Below are 20394 nucleotides of genomic sequence, written 5' to 3'. Positions count from 1 at the left end.
ATAAGCCATATTATACCTTTCCTTCCCTTCTTTTTTTTGAAGATTTGTTTATTTGAGAGAGAGAGAGAGTGGGGTGGGGGCAGAGGCAGAGGGAGAGAGAGAATCCTGAAGCAGACTCCCCACTGAACGTGGATCCTGATGCGGGGCTCGATCCCATGACCCTGAGACCATGACCTGAACCGAAATCAAGAGTCACCTGAGCCTGCCTGAGTCACCCAGGTGCCCCCTTTTCCTTTCCTTCTTAAAAAGAGTTTTCAGGGGCCCTTGGGTGGCTCAGATGGTTACACAATGACTCTTGATTTCAGCTCAGGTCATGATCTCAGGGCCCTGGGATCAAGCCCCTTGTCCAGCTCCAGACATGGGGTCTGCTTGTTCCCCTCCCTCTACTTCTCCCCCTCCTTGCATGCGCACTCTTTCTCTCTAAAATAAATAAATATATAAAATCTTAAGAAAAAAAGAGTTTTTGAAAACAACTTGACCTTTTCCCAGTGACTTAAATCACTTCCTAGGAGAGGTGCCAGGTGAACTCCAAACCCCGTCGCTCAGGGGCCTCAACAGAGAATTCATAAAGGCTGGCTCTGCTCTCCCCCAACCTTCACCCCAGCCCCCCCCCCCACTCAAAAACAAAGCGATCAGAGAGGAAACCCAGAGTCCCGTGGACACCATGGGCAGCAAAACCAGGTGACGGTGTGTCCCCATAAACCACCCCTCACACAAGTGGGAAGTGATAAGCCACCACCAACCAGAGTCCATGGCATTGACACGCGTGTGGGTAGATAAGGACAGAGAGGGGAAGATCTAAGGATCTGAGGCAGGAAAACGCCAACTAGTCTGACAAGCTTATGCTGGCGAGGGTGGCTGGCTGATGGGAGTAGCAGCTATAAGCACAGTGGGGACGTGTGCGGCCCCCCGAGGCCACCCGGGTGAGGGCGAGAGCCAGACCGCAGGTCAGAAGGGCTGCTCACAGGGCACAGGGCTTCCTTTTGGCATGATGAAAATGTTCTGAAATTAGATAGTGCTAATTGTCGCCCAACGTGGTAAATATGCGAAAGGCCGCTGAATTGTACACTTTAAAATAGTTACAGCTGGGGCGCCTGGGTGGCTCAGGTGGTTAAGGGTGTGATTCTTGATTTCGGCTCAGGTCATGATCTCAGGGTCATGAGATCGAGCCCCAAGCTGGGCTCTGCACTCAGTGGGGAGTCTGCTTGAGATTCTGTCTCGCCCTCGGCCTCTGCAGATGCTTCCTCTGATTTGTTACTCTTTGTTAGCACCTGCGGCCAGAGGGGACAAGTGTGTTTGACTTGACCTGAATTCACTTTCACAGTGACTTCAGGAAGAAAGCAGGTTCTGACCACCAACCAAAGGCCACATACTCCAGTCTAGACCAGGGCTCTAGACCTGAGCCACTCACTGAAGTCTCCTGGGAGCTGTGAAAAACTTCTAATAGGATCTTGCTGTGGTCTGTATGGGGTTGCAGGTGCCCAGGGCGTGGTAATGTGCATCCAAGCCAGAGAAGTGCCCTGGACCCTGGGCATCAGTAGCCTCGTCCCAGTGGAACAGCCCTGGGGACCCTGGGCATCAGTAGCCTCATCCGGGTGGAACAGCCCTGGAGATTGCCTTGAGGGTGCAGCTGTTCACAGGACATAAATCCCTTAGGCTGTCTGTCCCACTGTGCAAGTCACTGTTTCATATAATTTGCACACATTCAGGCTGTGTTTCTATCCAAGGTTAATCTTTTTTAATTAGCAAAGCTGCTATATTGTAGGAAATAAACAGTGACCCTTAAGCGGGTAGCTGGCAGAACTGAAACACGGACGTGATTTTCCCCTGGAGAGCTTTCAACAAAGCCATCCTAGCAGCAGGAGAAGAAACAGCACAAGACGCAGGAGACTGTGGCGGGTGAGTGCTTGCTGTCTACTCCAGGTCCCCTCTGAAAGAAGGGGTTCCCTCGACTCTGAGTCGACTGGTCAACCACAGCCGTCCTTTGTTGTCCGGACTTTGGGATGACTGAGGGACGGAGAGGCGAGGACAGCCTGCACATTGGACAGCTCAGGCTTTACGGTGCACTGGCGACCCTGGCCGTCCAGGTAAAGGAGCCCCGGGGCACGGCGCTCGGTGACAGGGCTGAAGCTAAGCGACAGACGTTCCTGCTCCCCTGCCCAGCACCGTTTCTCAGCTGCATCTGGTCCACCACGAGCAGAACCCACAAAGCCACTATTGATAATCAAAAGAGACCCCACGAAGGACCTGGGCTCATAAACCCAGGACAGGTGAACAACACGCACTCGAAATTGCTAAAAGCCAAAGAAAATATCCAGCCTGTGCATCTCCATGAAAGTCAAAGGTAAGAAAAAGATATGTCCTTTGTAGGAAACACCCAAAGATGAGGTGTGGTGATACCAAGGCTGCCAACTAGTCAGGAGCAAGAACACGGCCAACAAACAAGGACCTAGCGCATGTTGCCCCAGGAGCCCTGCCGAGAGGCAGCTGGAGGTGGACCCTGCCGTGGCCCCCCAGCTCGGAAGCTGGGCTCGGAGACCTGGCGGCACCGAGTCCGCTTAAATATAGGAGCGCAGGCGGCGTGTGTGTGGGAACTCCAGATCGGGAGCGGGGTGCAGATGCTCCAGCACGACAATTTAGAGATAATTATGTAATTAGCAAGAATTCGGAGATGCAGAGAGAGCAAGGAAAAGGAAACCGGTGTAATTATGCTGCTTTCCTCGCCTCTCCCAGCATGAGGACAACAGATAAAGCTTCAAAGTTATAATTCAGCATATACTGATTTAAGTATGTTATATCAGGTTTTAAAGATAATTGTGAAAGGACTAAAAACGTTGCCAATTATCAGAAACCCCATCACGTTGCCAAGACTGGGCTGGCACAGGTGTCCGACACTGTCACCAGAGTATCAATTCCAGCCGTCTCTTTGGGGAGAAATGTTTTCAATAAATATGCCACTGCTTGGAATTCATCCAACAGATTTGCTTACACAGTGTTTTGGGGGGGGGGGAGTCCTCGTGGTGGGCGGACACCCTGCGTGCACATGCAAGGGGGCCTCCCACAGGCTGTGTCTGTGCCGCTGATGGCTGGGCATGTTTCCATCCCTGTAATATGCACTTGATAACTGTTCATCACAGGAAGTCACTTGCTCACGTCTGCCATGTTCCAGCTACGTGACCTTGAAAAGTCATTGACCATATCTTCATTGGTTTGCTCATTGGTAAACTGAGGATCAACACTAGCTTCTGTTCAAGACTGCTCCAGTCACCCAGAAATACAGTGGCACGGTGCCGCTCGTTATTACGCTCATGGGTTGGGTACACTGGGAATTCAGACAAGGTGCAGTGGGGTGGTTTGTCTCTGCTCCCCCATGCCTGGGACCTCAACCGAAGAACCCTGAGTCTGGGGCCTGGGTCCCCCAAAGCCTCACTCCCCCATGTGTCTGGTGAGTGCTGCCACCCGTCGGCTGGGGTCTCGGAGCTGTCCCCCGCTGCGTCCCCATGTTGGCCAGCCGGGGCCCCGCACAGCGTGGCAGCCGGGTGCAGAGGACGAGCATCTGGGAGAGACAGGAGGCCGACCTAGAGCCTGCTGTCACACAGTGTCGCTTGCACTGCCTTCTGTTGGTTACACAGGGACAGTCTGCCCAGGGTCAAGAGCTCGCTGGTGCTGCCGAGTCAACGTGCCGCAGACTGCCGCTTGGACAGCAGACGTTCGCCGCCTCACAGCCTGGAGTCTGGAAGTCCAGGAGCAAGGTGTGAGCAGGGCTAGGTGCTTCCGAGCCTTCTGTCTGCATGTAGACGCTGTCTGCACCCTGTGTTCTCACACGGTCTCTCCTCCGTGTGTACCTGGGTCCCAATTTCCTTTCCTCCTAAGGGCACCAGTCACCTCGGATTAGGGCCCACCCTCACAACCTCATTTAAATTTAATTACTTGTTTGAAGACCCTGTCTCCAAACACAGTCACATTCTGAGGTCCTGGGAGTTAGGGCTTCAACGTACGAATTTTGGAGGGACACACTTCAGCCCATCCCAGAAGAGAGTCTAGATCACCTCTCTCGAGGGGAAGCTGGCATCCCACTCCAGGGAGAGCCGGTGGGATGGGTTCTCCCCACAGGTGTGGCCACCTTTGGAAGATAGAAGCTGCCACCACGACTTACAGTGCCGTCGTGCTACAATCTAAGTGGTAGATAATGACACCTGGTGTAATATGTAGGGTGGCAGCTTAGGCCTCAAGGCCCTCTGGTGGAAGGGCCCACACGTGGGCACGTCATCCCCTGGGGGATGACCTTAGCACCTGCTGTGTGGAAAGGTGCACACGACCGAGACTGTGAACATGAATAGAAGGGTCCCACCTCCCCTGACCTGGGGCTCAGATTGAAGCTTTGGAAGAGCACTTCTGAAGATGAACTCTTGGATGGAGGAGATAGGGCTGCCAGCCAGCGCCTGTACATCCCCACTCCCAGGCAATGCATATCTGCTACCTCCCAGCCTCCAGCCCCTGCATCTCCGGCTGGGGCAGGACACTTGGCGCCCAGGACACCTGCAGGTCATGCCCCGCCACCACCAGCAGCTTACAGACACCCGGGCGATTCTGTTCGACGCCCCACCCTGGCACCCAGGGTCCTGTCTGGGATTACGCTGACCACGGGCTTTCTTTCTGCCTTCCCTGACCCATCGCATTTCCCTGTCTCCCCCTTGCCCCCACCCCAGCTCTGGGAATAATGCTCCTAATATGCTTCAAGCACGGGAATGTTATCCAGGGTGTCTTCTCCGGGAACCCAAACTAAATCAGATACAGAAACATAGCCAAGAACAAGCACTGTGAGGTACACATGCAGGAGTTCATGTTGTGAATGGCCGGCTCCCCGCTGCCAGCTGGGCTCCCCTACGTGAGCTCCCGCCGCACCCCTTCCAGGCCGCATCACAAGAAACCATGAAGGGGCCTCTGCACATCCCTCCTGCTAGCTCTAGGGGCTCTCTAGTGAACAGCTGTAGGATTTCAGAAGCCACCCCATGTAAAGCACCAGGTAAATAAAATGGCAACAGGCCTCCCCCAGAGAGTTTATCTTCCCAAAGCCAGTACAAGTGTTTGGCTAGAGTGGGAAGCAAGTGGCATGAAATTTGCATATGAAAAGCCATTGCCAGGCATAGTGGTATTTCTGGGATGACAGGGTAATCATGGCCTCGGGTGATTAGTCAGCAGGGAAGAGGTGGGAACGGGTGACTGGGCAGGTCCAGAAGGGTCCCTCCTTGACCTCTGCTGTCCCACGACTGGCCCCCAGCCCTGCTGGCTCCCTGGGACCAATCTTCCAGCCCATCCTGGCACCTCACAGGGCTGTCCCCTCCCTGGCATGCTGGGGAATCCTGGCTTCACAAGCCCCGGACAAAACTAAAAGGCAACCTACAGAATGGGAGAAGATATTTGCAAGTGACATATCAGATAAAGGTTTAGTATCCAAAATCTATGAAGAACTTATCAAACTCAACACCCAAAGGACAAATAATCCAGTCAAGAAATGGACAGAAGACATGAACAGACATTTCTCTGAAGAAGACATACAAATGGCCAACAAACACATGAAAAAATGCTCAATATCCCTCGGTATCAGGGAAATACAAATCAAAACCACAATGCAATACCACCCACATTGGTCAGAATGGCTTAAATTAACAACTCAGGAAACAATAGGTGTTGGTGAGGATGTGGAGAAAGGGGAGCCCTCTTTCACTGTTGGTGGGAATATAAGCTGGTACAGCCACTCTGGAAAACAGTGTGGAGGTTCCTCAAAAAGTTAAAAATAGAGCTACCCTATGACCCAGCAATTGTACTACTAGGTATTTATCCAAACGGTACAAACATGGTGATTCGAAGGGCACCTGCACCCCAATGTTTATAGCAGCAATGTCCACAATAGCCAAACTATGGAAAGAGCCCAGTTGTCCATCGACAGATGAATGGGTAAAGAAGATGTGGTCTATATACAATGGAATATTACTCAGCCATCAGAAAGAATGAACTCTTGTCATCTGCGTCGCCATGGATGGAGCCAGAGGGTATTATGCTAAGCAAAATAAGTCAGAGAAAGACAAATGCCATATGATTTCTTTCATGGAAATTTGGAATTTAAGAAACAAAACCGATGAGCATAGGGGAAGGGAAGGAAAATACAATAAGACAAAAACAGAGAGAGAGACAAACCATAAGAGACTCTTAACTCTAGGGAACAAATGGAGGGTTGCTGGAGGGGGGTAGGGTGGGGGAGGGCACGTGATGGATTGAGCACTGGGTGTTGATGTAGATGAATCACCAAATTCTACCCCTGAAACAAATAATAATAATAAAAGTTTTAAAAAGTCTCCATTTTGGCAAAAAATAAATAAAAATAAAGTGTCAGGGAGAAGAAACGAGGCCACCAAGGCAGGTTGAGGAAGGCCAGGCAATCGAGCATTGTGCTTGCTTTAAGTAGATGAAGAATTTTGAAACACGGAGCCAGGTCAGGCTTTGCAGGCTGAAGTGTTTGACAGAATGCTTTTAAAAGTGATTAAAATAACATTGCAGAATTCCCCCAGAGGAGGGGGAAATAGCCTCTGTTAGGTTCTGGACCCGGGAATTAAATTTGTTTACGATGCTCAGCCTGAGAGCTGAGCCTTCCCTTAAGGAACCTGTAAGTCTCGGCCACAGTCCGCCGGCAAACAGGGATGAGTAAACATTCATCAGAGGCCTGATACTTTGTTGTGAGTTCATTGTGGCTGCAGGAAGAGATCTTTAACAGATCTTTAAATAGCAAACCTGCGGCTAAATTTCACTTCATCCATCAAAAGCTGCTGTTATGCGATGACCTAATTTTAGCTGCTTATCAATTCCCCAGTGCTTGTTGGTTGATGTAACTTTGATCCTCTGATGTTAGATGACTTTTGTGCTGAATATAGCTAGAATTTAATGTGAATCATTTGGACGGCTGCCCAGCTGAGCTCAAGTGTTTGGGGGGGGGGTGCTGAGACACAGGCACACATACAGACGGAGAGAGGGGGAGGGAGAGGGAAAGGATGCAGGCCAAAGAGCTGGATGACAGTCCCGCTCCGAGCTTCTTCAGTCCTGGACAATCCACTTCACATCACGTCCCTTTCAAGCCCAGTGTCCTTGGACTCTCATTTTATTTCCCCTCCTCATCGACGAGACTCTTCCCGCGGCAGGCACACATGAGTGGCAACGGGACCCTGCTCCTGCCAAGATCTAATGAGAGTGTCAGTAATTGCAAGACATTTTAAATGAATGTTTTCTAAGCAAATCATTGCCTTTTCAAAGAGCTTTTATTTCTGCTTAGGAGAGCAGCTGAGCGGCTCCATGGAACAGAGGGCATTTTTGATAGCCCTCCTCCTTTCCCATTTTCTGGATTAGTAGATAATGCCTTTTCACCTTTTCGGCTGTCTGGGATCTCTTGCCATCACCCTAGCTCTTAGGATCCTCCGCGTCCCATGTGCCGTTCCTGGGTGGGTGTGGGAGCCTTGGCACACGTATTTACTTGCCGTAGTTGGTGTAATTTCTTGCCACAAGACAGAGTTACGAGGCTTGTGATCTCCATTTTTCTGAATGTTGTGGCTGAAGCTGAGAGGTGGGGGGGCTGTGGCCACTGGCGGGGATGCACCCCCCGCCCCTGGCATGGGCCTGGCCCCAGGGCTGCCTGCCCAGTCCACCCTCTTACCCGTGCTGGGAGGGTCTGTCTCATTTCCATTCACTTCTTCGCCCAGGGTTGAATCACTGCTTGCTCATAGCCTCCTCCAGCCTCTGGATTCTGGGCAGTTCCCAGCTACCCTAGCACACCAGTCCTATGGGCCAGCCCTGCTGCTGTCTAAAACCCACACGTCCCACCATCCTGTGCTCGTTCACCGGAACCAGAGAGGAATTGGTGGAAGAAGACCTGGTGTGCTGACCGCACGCTGCCACAGACCCCCTTAGCAGAGTGCCCAGGCCGATAATGAACAGATCGATCCAGAATCCAGCAGTAGAAACGATGTCGGGCTTTGAGGACGGCATTTCCTTCAGTTTTGAGGGTGAAATTAAAAACCCTTCTTATACTTAAAAACCACATTTGTGAATAGTAAGTCGCAATTATTTACTGAATCTCTGGCTTCCATAATCATTTAAATTTTTTTTTCACCTGTTACTTAATGTGTATTAAGAGTCAGTAAAATACTTGCATTTATATATGAATGTGATGTTGAAATTCTTTCAAATGTGTTCATTTCTCTGTGTGTTTTGTTCCATTTTTAAAGGTTAAGTGTTTTTATCTTGAGGTAATTGTAGATTCACATGCAGTTGTAACAAAAAACACAGAGACATCCAGTGAACCCTTGATCTGTTTTCCTCCGGTGGGAACATCTTGCAAAACTACGACACAGTGTCACAGCCAGGATGCTGACATCCATGCAGGCAAGATACAAGTCGTTTTCATCACCACCTGGATCCCTCAAGATGCCTTTAATAGCCACACCCACTTCCCTCCACTGCCCCCCAACAGCTGGCATCCACTCATCTATTTTCCATTTGCATGATTTTGTCATATCCATGGAATCGCATGTATGTATGTATGTAACCTTTTGAGATTGGCTTTTTTTCCCCCGCTCAGCGTAACTTCCTGGAGATGTGTCCACATTCTTGCATGGGTCAATACTCTGCTCCTTGTTATTGCTGAGTGGGGTGGAGAGGTGGGGATGGACTGGGGTTTGCTTAACCACTCACCCTTGATGGACCTTTTGGTTGTTTCCAGTTTCTGATGATTACAAATAAAGCCACTGTGAATATTCGTGTACAAGGTTTTGTGCGGACATAAGCTTTCATTCCTCTGGGATAAATGCGCCCTAGTGTATCTCCTGGGCTGTATGTTAATTGCATGTTCAGTTTTAGAAGGAACTGCCAAACTGTTTTCTAGGGTGGCTGTACCATTGTGCGTTCATCGTCCCCAGCCGTGCATGAGGGATCCAGTCCCTCCGTCCCCCCTGAGCATTCGGTGTTGTCACTGTTCTCTATTTTAGCCGATCTGACAGGTGTGTGGTGATCATGGCTTGAAGCCATTTCCCTGACGGATAACAATGTGGAACATCTTTCCGTGGGCGTGTTTGCCATCTGTACATCCTTTCTGGTGAGATGTATTATGTATTTTGCCCATTTTCCTTTTTTTTTTTTTTTTTTGCCAATTTTCTAATTGGAGTTGTTTTTTTTATTGTTGGGTTTTGAGAGTTCTTCACATGTTCTAGATACAAGTTCCTCGTCAGATGCATGTATGGTTTGCAATTAGTTTTTCTTAGTCGCTAGCTTGTGACTTTATCCTCCTCACATTAGAAAATTAATAAACAGTCTTTAATTTTGATGAAGCTCCCTTTATCAGCTTTCTCCTTCTGTGGATGATGCCTCTGGTGTCATGTCTGGGAGCTCTTTGACTAGCATGAGACCCTGAAGGTGTTCTTGTTGTCCTAACTTTTGTAGTTTTCTTTTTTTTATAGTTGAGTCCCTGATCCATCTTGAGTTAATATTTGTGGGTGAGGTGTAAGGTAGTGTGTCATGTTCAGTGTGAGAATATGAACTGTCTCTGTAACATTTTTATGCATAAAATCTAATTCCTCCTAGCGAGAGCCATGCGTGGTCCCTATGGCCGTGAGCACAGGCTGTCACCTGCCGTATGTTATCTACCCTGCTCCTGAGTGTAGTTCTCTTTCCTTCTTTGATTTCAGAGGCCATCTCCTTTTTCTTTTCTTTTTTCAAAGATTTTATTTATCTATTAGAGAGAGAGCATGCAAGAGTCGGGGGGAGGGGCAGAGAGAGGGAGGGAGGGAGAATCTCAGGCAGACTCCATACTGAGTGCAGAGCCTAATGTGGGGCTCGATCTCACGACCCTGACATCATGACCTGAGCCGAAACCAAGAGTCAGACGTTCAACCGACTGACTCACCAGGGCGCCCGAGGTCATCTCCTTCTTCTGAACTGTGCCAGACCTGTCCCTTCCACAGACTAAAATTGGAATGTTAGCTTCATGGTCAATAGGGTCAGTGCCAGTGGCCAGTTGCCAGCTCTGGATGTGCATTTTTATTATTGTATGATTTTCTGCTAGTCTGTGTTTCAAATAATTTACAGCTGATCAGTTCATGTGGATTTATCCCATTCTGACGTGATAACTTCTGTTTGCTCGCCTACCCTTAATTCATAAAAACCGAACCAAACAATTAATTAGGAGCAGAGGATGAAGAATCTTTCCTAACAAGAAGCTTGAATCTGAGTTTGGTTTACTGTTAGCACAGCCTGAGATAACATGGTCTAAGTCTTTCTTTGGGCAGTGACCCCTGGAAGCACAGGTGAGAGAGAAGGGAAAGAGGAAGGAAAAGCCAGTGAGGGGGTGGTGACCCGGCCTCATCACCACTGGGGCTCCTCATGTGAACTCAGGATCTCCCCACCAGGGACAAGGAAGCTGGGGTGTTTGGCTGAGAGCTGTCCCTAGAGCGTTCCAAACTGAGGGAGCCCCTGCGTGCGGGAGGCAGCCCCGCAGAGAGCCAGAGAGACGCGGGTGCCTGGGGGCGGCTGTAGCAGGTGCCCGCACTGGCTCTGGTGAATGGGGTGTGCCGCAGGGCATCATCTCCCCAGGTTCACTCATCAGGGAGGGCGCAGGGCATGCTCCCTGGTACAATCCTTTTCCTGTGTTTAATCTCAGTAGTAACTGCGATGGCAAAGGATCCCATAAGGTCCCCTATCCTGACTTTTTGAAACTTCCCTTGTCAGGCTGCAGTAGAGGTCCAGGTAGATTCCAGAGCCGTTGGGGGAACAGAAATATAGGAACCCTTGACCTGTTCTCCAGCGATTACCCCAGACGACCCACCAGTCCTTTGATACAGGCTACAGGGACGGATCATTGCCGTCCTCAACCATGCTTATGTCTCCCCAACTGTAGTTGTTGCTGGATCTCCCTGTAATCATGGCACATTCCTGGTTCCCACCCCCAACACTGGGCTCAGTAGATCTAGCAGGGCGCCTGCAGCTTACCAAATGCCCCAGGAAATCCTCACGCACACAGAGCGTTAGCATGCTGCCTTGTGGGGACATTTACTCCTCCTTGGGCTTGTCTCAATACCCTGCACCCTGAATTGGGTAGGACCTTCAAAGTATCCCTGCACATAGTGCCCGTTAGCATCTCTGGCTGTGGTTACAATGAATTCAGTTCCACTAATAAAATCAGAAGCTAACTGACTATACACCCGCTAGGCAGAGAGAAACAGAAAGAGCTAGCCCAAGAAAGAGCTTTGCAGTGACATTCCGAGACAGAGCCATGCCCCTGGAGCGCCCGCCGGGCCCCTTCCGTCTCCCGGGAGTGAATGACATCCTCAAAACTTAGAACGTTTTTTTGTGCCACTTCCAGAAAGCCATGAGAGCACTTGACATTTCAAGGAGGCTCTAAGCAGAGGACATTAGTGGTTCTTGGTCCTGTAGCTTCTCGCCAGAAATGTCGAATGATATTCAAGTCTGTACAGCAGTTCAATCCGATGAAGAGAAGAAACAGCTAGTGAACCCACAAAGCGACATATTCAACAACATCTTAAAGACTGCCGAGGAGAGAGAGCTAGAAGCTTTGGCCCCTTGTCACGCTGTTGCTGTAAAATAACGTGCCCCATTCATAGGAATTCAGGACTCCCCTTATTAGTCGGGAACACCAACACCAGCACAGTAACAGTCGCTCCACTCTTCCTACCCTCACGCTTGCAGCCCTGGTCCATTAGTTAACCGTCAGGTTCTTGTAAACAACCTTGTTGGATTTGTTTCCCAGCTTTTTGTCTTCTAGATCTGTTTAGAGATCTGTGGGTTGGGGCAATCCATGGGGGCAGTATGGCATCGTTGCCTCCGTTGGGTATCTCTCATGCGGAGTCCCATCCTCCCACGGCTGGAGGTTTCCAACCAGAGCGAGCATGTTCCCACCAAAAGGAAAGAGTGGGCTGAGTGAAAAAGCCAGCAGCATGCACAGGTTGGAAACATCTGTGAGCCAGAGGAGAGACTGGGTACGAGGAAATGTGGAGACCACTGCTGTGTCCTTGGCTCCAGCCAGGTGTCCTGGGTGAGCCAGGGATTACCATGTGACCACTGTGTTGCTGCTCAGAAGTTGGACATCTGGACTGTCACCTGGAATTCACCAATACTTGAAGTGTTACACCGGCTGAGGTAAAAACAGAAACCACCCATGCGCATCTGCGCATCGAAGGTTTGGGCGTGTGTCTCGCCTGTTTCTTCGGTTAGTTGTGTCTGCTTCTGCTTTTCTTTCTGCCCAGAACTTTGCTTCTACTTCAGTTTTGGAATCGTTTCATTTTAGCTCCTTTATTCTTGCGTTACTGAACTTTACATTGTGTTTATTGTTGAGTAGGTAACGTATGCACGTGGTACACAATTCAGAGGGAATGGAAAGGTAGACAATTAAGTGCCTTTACCAGCGCTGCCCTCAGCCACCCAGAAACCTTCCCAGAAATACTCTGTGCCTACGAGCTGTTCATACATGTGTGTCACACTCCCCCAGCCGTCTTGCCAACAGCGGATTCTGGCAGTCTTTTCAGTAGAGTTTCAGATTTATAGAATAATTGACCACGTGGCTCATAGAGTTCCACAGACCCCGTTTCTCCGATTACTAGCGCCTTGCATTCATTCATGTGGATTCCATTTGTTGTACTTAATAAGCCGATGTTGTTACACTGGTGTTAATTCAAGTCCATCGCTTACATTGGGCTCACTCTGCATTGAACAGACCCACGCATAAGGCCATAGACCCACGACCGCAGCACCGTAGAGGAAGGCTTCACTTGCAGGACCTTGCCTCAGAGCCCCGTCATCCAGCTCGGCGTGTCCTATGGGGGGAATTTAATGAGTGACTTCTGAAGTGACACCAGGACGATCAGGCTCTGACATGGTGCCAGGCCTCGTGGGGCAGGGTCTTCCCAGACATCACCTGTGGTCACACTTGTGGTCAGTAGCGAGTGGAGGCCGGCGATACAACGACCTCTCTCCAGCCCAGTGGGTCCATGTGTGAGTCATGCATGACCTCAAGGGCTCTGCAGCATATTTGAAAATCTGCATTTGCCCAACTGAAAGGGCATGTCTATCAGGGGAACATAAATCTTCTGTGAGATCTGCCCCCTTGTCCAAAAATGCTGGAGAATGCTGGTGCCCTATGAATTTTCCACCTGCTATGCAATATTTCTCCTTTACTCCTCCTAAATGTCTGTATTTCAAACTGAAAAGGGCAACCTCTGGTTTGGGGTGGAATTTACTGGAAATAGAGGAAAGTCAAGAGCTCCTTTGGGTGGAGTCTCCATTTGCTTCCAGGTCTAGAAATCAAGGTCCAGGACACTCTATGAGCACCTGTGCAGGCCAGGGATGCTGCGCCCTGTGTTTACCTGGGCTTTTGTTTCTTCCTCCACATGAGTTTGGAGGTGCGTCTCTGCATGGAAATCATGTCAGGAGCATTCTCTTGCTTCCATCCTGCACTCACCCCTGCTTCAGCAGGTGGCAGCTGATGGGCCTCTGTGGTGTGACCCACACGGCCAGGTCGCCCTTGCATTTCCTTCTGATCCCCAGGGTCACCAGGGATCTGAGACAGGATGGTGGCTATTTTTTGGTTCACTGTTCCTGACTTTGGAAATGGACTAGCTTTTCCAGGAAAGCCCTTCATGCATGTCAGGTGCCCCACGGTCAGAGCCAGAGCCACTTCTTATGCTTCTTTTGTGAAGGACACATGACAGAATCACACTTTTAGAGCCACGCCTTTATTGCAATGCACACTGGAGAACTTCCTGTTCAAAACAAGCAGCAGACTGAACTTACATACGTGCATGTCGTATCTCCCATGCAGAGTGCAAACCAGTGCGTTTTCATCGGCCCTTCTTGCAGGCCAGTGTTTGACTCCCTCCCACCTTTCTGAAGTCTTTTGTGGGACACCACAGAGGAAACAGAGGAAAGGAGGTTGTGATGTGTGTTAATTTTATGTGTCAAACTGGGTGGGCCACTGTGCCAAGACATGCGGTCAAAATGTTATTATGAATGTCTCTGTGAGAATGTTTCGGGAGGAGGTTAACATGGAAGTTGGTGGACTTTGAGGAAAGCAGATTACCCTCTTTGATGTGGTGGGCCTCATCTAAACAGTTGAAGGACTGGATTGAACAAGAGACCGAGCTCCTCAAAGGAAGAGAGAAGTCTGCCAGCAGATGGCCTCAGGACTTGGATTGCAATATCAGATTTCCCCTGGGGATCTGCCCACTGGCCACCCTGCAGATTTGGGGCTGGCAGCCTCTGGAATTGCATGAGCCTTTCTTTATTGAAAACCTCCCTCACCACTCGCACACAGCCTGTTGGTTCTGCTTCTCTGGAGAACCCAGACTAGTTGTGGGGCAGACAAGGGGCAAGCGAGAGATGTAGTGTATGCTTCTCTGCAGCCGAGGGGCAGGCAACACATGGTTGCTTCCCACCACCGCAGGGTCTAGAAGAGGAAGGTGCAGAAGGAACCACATGGGTAACATTTATTTTCCGATATATAAAGAATCTTGACTTTACCTCTTGTCTTGTTTTTGCCACTCGACTGGTTTACTAGGTCTTGCTGAAAGTGAAGATAGAGCCAAGCACTTGATGCTTTGTGACTAAAGCTAAAAAAATGAAAAGCAGGGACGGCAAATGTAGTGTGGGATCTTGGAATAGAAAAGAATGTTAGTAGAAAATCTGGCGAACTCAGAGTGAAGTTCGGAGTTTAGTTAGTAGTTATGCTGTCCTGTCAGTGTGGACAGGTGCATTGTGGTTATGTGAGATGATACCGATGGGGGAGGCCAGGGAGAGGGGTGCACCTCCCTCGCGACTCTTCTGTAAATATGAAGCCACTCCAATACTAAACATTTATTTTAGAAAACTAGAAGATGAATAAGGGTCCGTGGCAGATGATGGTCAAAGCTTAACAGTGATATTATTGCAGATGATACTGTCTTTCAGTTTATGTGAAAGTATTAGCATCAAATTGCTAACTTGTATGTTCACAGATCTTGAAGAGTCCTTAATAGAAATGACATGTTATTGTTTACTAACATGGTGTAGAATCATCACCTTTCTGTGGTGATGCCACCTTTCTTCGGCAGCCACAGCATTCTTGGCTTGGAGCAGATTTTCAGGGCTGGATGGGCATCTAAAATTGGCGAATATAACCCGTCGTTTTCTACAGTGACCACCAAGCTGGCTCAGAGCCCTATCGCCTGCCTGGCTGCTCAGAATGCCTTTGGCGAGCCCTGGGACCTCCTGAGTGTCTCCCCTCTCTGTCTGAGAACCGCCGTTCCAAACCAATGAGACGAAATGCTTTCAGAATAGAACGAATATGTAATAGGTGCATGTGGTCCCCATGCAACTTCCCTGCACCCTACCGTCCGCCAGCGCCTTTTGCTCACCTGCTTCCCCCGCAGGTCCATGCACTGGGCTCTTCTCTCTATTGCCCTGACTCATGTCTTCAGTAAGTTAATTGGGCTTAGGAGAGTCACCAGGTTCAAAAGCACTTTCCTGCCCTGTGTCCTTCCCTGAGTCTCCCTCCCCAGAGTCAACCCTTTCAGTTCTTTTACTGTCTCTACTGTCTACTTACCTCTGTTGAAAATTCAGAAATAACAGAAGTAAAACCAGTGAATCACCACAGTAGCAATTACTAAAAGTTTATTGTCCACACACTAAAAAGCTAGTTTGCAAACCAGGAGCACTCAAACCAGAACATGGCGTGAGGCCCAGAGGCAGATTGTCATAAAGCAGCTCCTAGGGGGAGAAATCAGTGACTGTATTCTTCCCAGGGATTGGTCATGATGCTAGAATGTTCTCAAGTTATATGGAACTGGTTAGTGGTTACCTCCTACCAACCTTGGGAAGTGGTTCAAGTTTTGCTTGTGATGTTCAGAGGTACAAGCGAGGGATGACCCAGGTCCAGTCAGCCTTGCAAAATAAGTTAAATCAGGCTTTGCCTGCATGACTAAACTGGTTCTCTCTGCTCAGGAAACCTTCAAGACTGGTCTTCGTTAGCATTTGATTTTAACAACCTCCATATTCCTGTGTATTTTGGATACTACTCTTTCTTGACTTTGGGATTTTAGATACCATCTACTGACCAATTGCTTTGGAAAGTGAGAATTAACTTGTAACCGATTGACCAAATAATTCTGACTATGTCAACGCTCCGCGTCATTACATAATAATAATTATGCAGGGTGTGCCCCGCTCAGTCCCACGGTCCACGGTCGCTGCCTTTCCGTAGACTGACATACCACAGCATGTCTTCTTGCTGTTGGAATGAGTAGCAGAGAGGGGAGGATAGTGGTGTGGGCAAAGGGCAGTCTCCAAGAAGGTGGAGGGGCGCGGTCCAGCACCCGGGCGGGGGGGTATGCTCTGGTGCAGCCAGCTACCTTCATCCATGAGTGGGGTGCCAGCACCGTTGGGGCCTAGGACGAGGGCTGTACTCCATCATTCCCCCCAGAGGAGAGCCTCTGGGTGAGGGTGGAAGGTGCATGGGTCCCAGGAGGGAGCAGGCCGTGTGAAAGGGTGGCTTTGGTGAGCAGGAGAGTAAGCCCTGTGGGAAAAGGGCTAAGTGTGTGCGGCATGGTTGAATGGCCATATGGGTCTGTGGTCTCACTGAGGCCGTCCCCCAAAACTCGCTGTCTCCCTCAGCTTCCATTCTCAATAGCACTGTTCTGTCTCTGAGAGAAGACTCTGGCTCAGGTGCATGGACGAAACCACCCAAATACAGCTACTTCTAACTGGACGTGAAAGGTGCTGCTCCCTCATGCAAATTGGTGTTTGGGGTGAGACGTGCGTGTTTGCCTCGGGGGAAGTACTTTGACCTGCCAAGGATTCGGGCAGCTGCTGGAGGAGAGTTCTACCCACTTCCTTGCCCTCCTCCTGGAGGCTGGGGCTGGGCAGCCTGCTGGGCACAGAGCCCTGAGGCCTCAGGCCAGCTTCTCGGACAGGACAAGCACCCCCCCGCCAGAGTCCGCTGGTTCATACCACAGTGCCTTGGCCTGCCTGCTTCGGGGCTCCACGTAGAGTGGCCCTGACTGCATTTTCTCTAGCAATGAGGCCCTGGGAGGGAAGGGAGGCCCGGACTCTGGAGAGGAGACCAGTCCTGTGCTGGTGGCTGCAGTGGGACTGCACATGCTGGTGGCCGCAGACAGGGTGGAACAGAGGAAAAGGTGTCTGTAGAGCGGGGTCTGGTCCCCTCCTGGGGGTCGGGATTCTGTCTGTTATCTGGGAGCCCCGGCCTGGGCTGCGTGAAACACGAGCTATGAGGAAGGTGGGTGGGCTTTATCTGTGCCTTGGTGATCCTGGGACAGCAAGGACAATGGGGCTCTGCGACGCAGAGGGACAGGCAGAGAAGCCCAGGGCAAGAGGTGACAGGAGACAGCCAGGCCAGAGTAGCCCCGCGGCCCTCCACAGACAGGCTCAGCAGTCAAGGCTGGCCCTGAACTCAGGCCGTGGATTTCCTGCAGGGAGGCCCACACCCTTGGGGGGGTCAGGTTGCATACATGTGCTTTTCCTGAGCCGCCACCATGCTCTCGTGCGCCAGGAGTCAGGGTTGGAGCCAGATGCAGAAAACACCCAAACCCCAAGCTCCGTGAACGGCAGCCTTCAATGGCAATTGGGGTAAAGAGTACGCTGTGTTTGGGTTGGGGGCAGGGGAGAGGCGTGGGGCTGTCACTGCAATCACAGCACAAGCACTGGAGAGAAAAATAAATACTTTAGAAGGCACTTGACCTTTTAAATGCTGAGCTCTAAAAATAGGGATGGAACGTAGTGATGGCTTTACAGGGACAGAGATTAAGCCAGGCCCTGCTGAGTGTCTCTACCTAAGGACCTGGCTCCTGTCCCGGATGTCAGCCACTCAGCTCCGCCGCCTGTACCTGGTGTGCCCCTGAGCCTCCTGTCCCTTGTACCTGATGAGCCTGTGAGCCTCCCGTCCCCCGTACCTGGTGTGCCCGTGAGCCGCCCCTCACCTGCCTGAGTTGCCATTGCCTCCTGGCTGGAGCTGAGGCTCCAGACCTCGTCGCTTGGCTTCATCACCGTGTTAACCTTCCCTCTGCACGTTGTAGCAGGGAGGTAATTCTCCAGGTTAGGAAACAGTACTTGCTTACCCCGTTGGGCTTTATCTAAACATTTTCTTTAAACTTCTTTCAAGTATTCGGTTGGAGCCTCCGGTGCTGGGGTCCAGGTCAGAGGTCGCAGATCCACCGTGCTCACTTGGTCCAGGGAGAAGAGGCAGGGCGGGAGGTGGTGTCCTTCCACAGCCGCGCATCCCCTGTGGTCACCTCTCCTCCCTCTGCAAGTGCTGGCCGCCCGCGTCCAGCCGGCCGGACCTCCATGACAAAGCGGGATCGGTACAGCCGAGCTGGGAGTCCCATTGGTGTCATGGTACCAGGGCCACAGGGAGGGTTTCTGAGCCCAGTGTGCTGGCCTGTCCGTCCCCACGCTAGCGCATTTTAGCAGAAAGTTCTGTCTGAGCACTTGCCAGCTGGAAATCAGATTACATGGAAAGGCTGTAAATACCCTACTCGTGGCAGCCCCTCCTTGCCCTCACCTCTCCCGGGAGATCGAAGCTGCTGGGACCTTGTGCCCTCTTGGCTTCTCCCTGGAGCAGGCACTTTAAAAGCAAATTAGATGGAAGAGTTTCTCTTACTCCTTGAGGGCTGGGTGAGGTGTGGAAGGGGGACCGGTTGGGCTTTGCTGGCTGGGGGTCTCTGGGGAGGGGAGGACCCCGGACATGCATGTGGTCCTGCCGGGTGATTTAATGCACCACTTCCCTCCGTCTCCTCCCCGACCATGTGGGGCACGGAAGTGAGCCACCGCTCGGCTCTGTGGGCTCATGCGACACAGGGTCGCCGTCTGTGTTCACTGTGGCCCTTTTTGCCGACTTCATGGCACCCTCAGTGGCAGGATGGAGCCAACCATCCTTATTTTCTGTGACTACTTTCTGCACCAGGGAGGCCAGCCCCACCAGCCAGTGACTCACTCCTCATCCACAGGTCCTGATCCAACGCCACCTCCCCGGCCCCTCTGCTCACAGAGCCAACGCGGGAGGTGAGAACCTGAGTCATTTCCTTCCTGAGTCAGTCACCTAACACACGAAGGTGGGAGAGCAGGAAAAACGCTTTCTCAGAGTTCCCCTCCGTTCTGTGAGCTGAGCAGGGCCCTCCTGGCCCATTGGCGTCCGTGGTCCGGGTCCCCAGGGAGGTCTGGGGGGCTGGCAGTGGGATGTCACTTGGATGACGAACTTCTGACCCCAGGTACTCCATCTGTGTCTGCGGACAGCGCCCCCAGGGATGGGCCACTCCCCTACATGCAGCCCAGCGTCTCACCAAGGGCGCCGGCCAGGGTGGGTGACAGCTCCCCAGTGTTGGCAGTAACTTACAACCTGTAACGTTCTCTGAGCAGGCCCGGGTGGTGCCCTCCTAGGGAGGTCTCTGGCCTGGCCGCAAAACGGGTGTGTCCCAGGAAGCAACCTGGCGGCTCTGAAATAGGGGGAGGATTGGGATGCAGTGTGTTCCCAGAGGTAACGAATCAACCCATTTGCATTTTACCCTTGCCTGAGACCGTTAGAGCAGGCCGTTAAATCATGGTGAGTCTAGGAGACCAAGCGCCTTCCAGATCCACCAGGCTGCCGGCTCAGACCGTGTCTGGTTCCACCGATACACAGGTTAATGGAGTCCCTTTCCCCTTTTCCCCCAGTGTAGTAAACGGGTGGCTTGACGCAGGGTTCTCAGCTTAGCTGTGCCATCGGCCTCATTGGCAGCTGGGTGAAGCCCACATGGGCCTGGTCAGAATGATTTTCTTTTTTTTAAAGGGAGATTTTACTCTTTTTTTTTCCCCTAAGATTTTATTATTTGAGATAGAGTGAGAGAGAGAGACAGAGCACAAGCAGGACAGAGAGGGAGAGGGAGAAGCAGACTCCCCACTGAGCAGGGAGCCCAAAGCGGGACTTGATCCCAGGGCCCTGGGATCATGCCCTGAGCCGAAGGCAGATGCTTAACCGACTGAGCCACCCAGGCAACCAGAATGATGCTTTTAATAGACGAAGGACATAAGACAGGTGGGCAGATCAGACTTTCCAAAGATGGCAGGACAGTGTCTCCTGCGCCACAGGCCTTCCTTCAGAATCACCTTGTCACCCCCCACCAAGCTCGGCACCTCTATCTTCCTCTGCCTGGGAAGGGAGCTTATGGTGGACGTGTGACCAGAGACTGCCGTGTGTGAGAAGGCCAAGGCATGCAGCTGGGCTGCCGTGTTCAGAGAAGGCCATGGAACCCTGAGGAGGCAGCTGGCTGACCCGCAGATCCCCCCAGCCCAGCCCATGCCACATGGGGCAGATCAGAG

General features: G+C 51.2%; 1 protein-coding gene across 5 annotated transcripts in view; it reads left to right on the top strand.

The window, feature by feature from the left end:
* Positions 1 to 20394, top strand: part of AUH (AU RNA binding methylglutaconyl-CoA hydratase) — a 343374-nt gene that overhangs the window by 236724 nt on the left and 86256 nt on the right. The gene's annotated exons all lie outside the window — the stretch shown is intronic.

The sequence above is a fragment of the Ursus arctos genome, unplaced genomic scaffold (assembly GCF_023065955.2).
Source record: "Ursus arctos isolate Adak ecotype North America unplaced genomic scaffold, UrsArc2.0 scaffold_33, whole genome shotgun sequence".
In the NCBI taxonomy this organism is placed as follows: Eukaryota; Metazoa; Chordata; class Mammalia; order Carnivora; family Ursidae; genus Ursus; species Ursus arctos.
The sequence above is the reverse complement of the archived record's forward strand: the minus strand, read 5'-3'. Positions and strand labels throughout refer to the sequence as shown.